This window comes from Narcine bancroftii, chromosome 3 (genome assembly GCF_036971445.1).
Source record: "Narcine bancroftii isolate sNarBan1 chromosome 3, sNarBan1.hap1, whole genome shotgun sequence".
NCBI classification, from domain to species: domain Eukaryota; kingdom Metazoa; phylum Chordata; class Chondrichthyes; order Torpediniformes; family Narcinidae; genus Narcine; species Narcine bancroftii.
Window position 1 is genome coordinate 275,176,285 of NC_091471.1, and position 3,500 is coordinate 275,179,784.

Consider the following 3,500-nt stretch of genomic DNA (forward strand, 5'->3'; position numbering starts at 1 on the left):
TCCCATGTCAAGGCCTGTCTCACTTTCATCTTGACATTATGCCATTATGACAAGGGACTCTTTATGAACACATTTCATTTCAGCACTGATCTATATTGTCACAACACAAATGCTGTGCTTATTTTAACATATGCTTCAACCCAACCACAAGCTAAAACATCTTTTTCCCTTCATTAAGATTGCCGAATACTCAAGTAACAGGATATCTCGCAATTCACCAAATGTCTTTCCAGCTGCCATTTGTGCGCCTTCTGCGGATCAGATCAGGGATGGCAGACCAATCCACAGATGCAAAAATATTGTAGATATTGGAGAACTGAAATCAAGCCAGAAAGCAAGCGAGACAAATGAGACTACAGATGCTGGAATTTGGAGCAAAACAAATTTCAAAGATCAGATTTATTGTCATAGTACATACATGACATCACATACAATCCTGAGATAATATCAGAAAAGAGATCTTGGTGCCAGAAGTTCAGGAACAGCAGCTCCCCCTTTACCATCAGATTCCTCAACAACACACTCAATCAGGGGGACTCATTTAAGGATTCTAACTTTTGCACTTTATTGCCTTTCTTCTCTCTGTGTGGCACAGTTTGATCGTGTTTCTTTATTTGTTTACATGTATACATATCTTCTTGAGTACAGTTTTTTGCACTGCTAATAAGTGATAATTCTCCCTCACCCACAGGAGAAAGGAATCTCAAGGTTGTATGTGAAGTCACTTATGTATTCTTGACAATAAATCGGAACTTTGAATTTTGAGCTGCTTTTTCCTGCAGCCGGGCAGAATTTCTACTTAAAGGTAGTTCAAAAACTGTACTCCATAAAAATACAAAAGAAAGAAATGTAAACTGTGCAAATAGAGAAAAAAATATTCATTAATAAATAATGTACAAAGTAAGAGTCCTTAACTGAGACTTTGATTGAGCTTGTTGTTGAAGAGTCTAATGGTGGAGGGGTAGTAGCTGTTCCTCAACCTGGTGCTGTGAATCTTGTGGCACTTCTACCTCTTTCCTGCTGGGAGCAGTGAGAATAGAGTGTGTGCTGGGTGGTGTGGGTCTTTGATGATTGCTGCTGCTCTCCGATGATGAGTTCCCTGTAGATTTTCTCAATGGTGGGGAGAGTTTTGCCTGTGATGTACTGGGCCATGTCCACTACCTTTTGTAGAGCTTTGCAGAGCCAAACGCAACCTGCTGGGTTGAACAACATCAGTGGTAGTTAAAGAAGTGTCAGGCATTTCGACCAGAATTCTCCATCAAGATGCTGCAGACCCTACTGGTTTCTTCCAGTACCCATTGGAAGTACATACTGGTTAGTCAACATTTGCAAAGAGAGAAAGGAAGTTAACATTTAAGATTTGTGTAATTAATCTAGCTATATAAAATACACTGTTGGACTTGCTGAGTTTCTCCAGCATTGTGTTTTTACTTCAATCATGGCATCTGCAGACTTTCTTGTTTTACTGTTAACATTTCAGATTGATGACCTTTAATTAGAATGAGGACAATTTAAAGATAAAATAAGCTTTAAGATGCAAAAGCAGTGCAGAAGGGAAGGAGCAAAAAGAGAAAGTTGGGAATAGGGCAGAAAATAGGAGGGCTTAAACAATGTGGCAAAAAGACAATATCAAGGAAATAATGCACCAATCATCTCCTAGTTCCACAATGACCCAGCTTGCATTACACACTTTGAGGAATTGGCATCTCCCACTGCGTGACGGCACACATCCCAAGGAATAGTTATATTTTTTGAGATCAAGCTTAATTGAACTAGAATGGATTATTTAGATAGAACCAAAACAGAGTTTTGTCATATTTGGCTTAGTTTTCTTTCCTCTACAACAACAGAAATTTGGATCAGCATTTACATTGGCATCGTGTTCAGAAAAATCAACCAAAAGCCGGATTTTATGGGGCCTATCAATTCAATTATGAAACAATTGCAAGTTTATTTTGAAGAGGGCCTTTGATTCCATTAATCCTTTCATCGTTCATTTTGATTGGGTCATTAGTCTACAGATTCAGATATGAAGTATGCTGCTGAGCAGTAGAGGTTTAGTTAACATGCTGATACTCGATGTCTGTATCAAACACTTTCAAGCTGATGTAGCAGGGGTTTGGGATGCAGTCAGTATTTGGCTTTTCTTACCTTTCCATTTCCCTCAGCAATTAGATGTGTGCATTCCCAAAGTCAGAGGGCTAAATTCAAATTATCAGGATAAAATTCTGTTCATGTGCTTTCAAGTTCTTTTTATTCAACCAAAAGTAGACTTTATTCACAATAAATTACTTACCAAAAAAAAGTCACGTAGAGTCTGTTCCCTCCCTAACTTTCATATCCACACATTCCTGTCACTGTTCCTTGTTATATTTTATTCCCTTTACACCATTATCACTCCTGTGGCACATTGTTGCTTCTTCCCCCTCTGTTGTTTGAGGGACTTCTCCTTGGTCTCAACCCCTCAATGCCCAGGCATGGAAGGACTCTAGACTGTGGTCCTTCCCCAGAGTGCTTTCCTGCAGTCTGGAATGTGCCAGTCGGCAGTATTCCCTCACCGACATCTGCGTGTTCTGGAAGACCAGCAGGTTTCAGGCAGACCCAAGTGCATCGTTTACTGAGTTGATAGTTTTCCAGCAGTTCTGGATGTCTGACTCTGATATGTGCTTCAGGTTCAGACAGGACAGCAGCTGGTTTCAGACTAAAAATCTCACCCATGCTTCTGCTCTTAAGCTGAGTGAGGCCATGATTTTGGTTTTGTTTTATAGTGTAAAAAGGATGGACCCTGATTAGCAGTTATTTTACATCTTGCCTAAATTTTAAAGAAATTTAACCTAAATTTGACCTCAATCAAAATAAAAATATTAGTGGAGAAAAGCATAGGCTACTGTTACGAGTGATGAAACAGGTTTAGTCGGTCTCAAAAGCAAAGACTCTGAACACAGTTTTGATGGAGAAGTATTTTATTTACAGAAGGCAAGTGTGGGAAATGGTAACTGATGCAGCACGCGTGCATACACACACACACACACACACACACACAGAGTTTACAGCAGCTGTGGGAAATAGTGGACAATTAATAATGAACATGGGGAAAAGAGCATGGGGACAAAACACACACACACACACACACACACAGAGTTTACAGCAGCTGTGGGAAATAGTGGACAATTAATAATGAACATGGGGAAAAGAGCATGGGGACAAAACACACACACACACACACACATACACACACACACACACACACACATACAATGAATTTGTACATTCAATGATCAAGGAAAAATTACTATGATGTCCCACCACCCCTTGCTACAAGGGATACTAATTAAACTCTCCCAACCCTTTTAATAGTGCACATCTTACCAACAGTTTCTCCAGCACCTTTCCACACTTCTAGGCCAGGAGTGAAGCAGGGTGGTCCCAAACTGAAAAAGAGCACTTCGCACTTTTATAGTGCTGGAGGGTCCAGTCCAGATCATTTACAGGGTTCTAAT

General features: G+C 40.0%; 1 long non-coding RNA gene across 1 annotated transcript; it reads right to left on the bottom strand.

The window, feature by feature from the left end:
* Positions 1–368: 368 nt before the first annotated feature.
* On the bottom strand, positions 369–2,580 carry LOC138758803 (uncharacterized). Its single transcript, XR_011354478.1, has 2 exons — positions 2,297–2,580; positions 369–1,193 (listed from the first exon to the last, which is right to left on the bottom strand). It is a non-coding gene; the product is annotated as an uncharacterized lncRNA (long non-coding RNA).
* Positions 2,581–3,500: the final 920 nt, after the last annotated feature.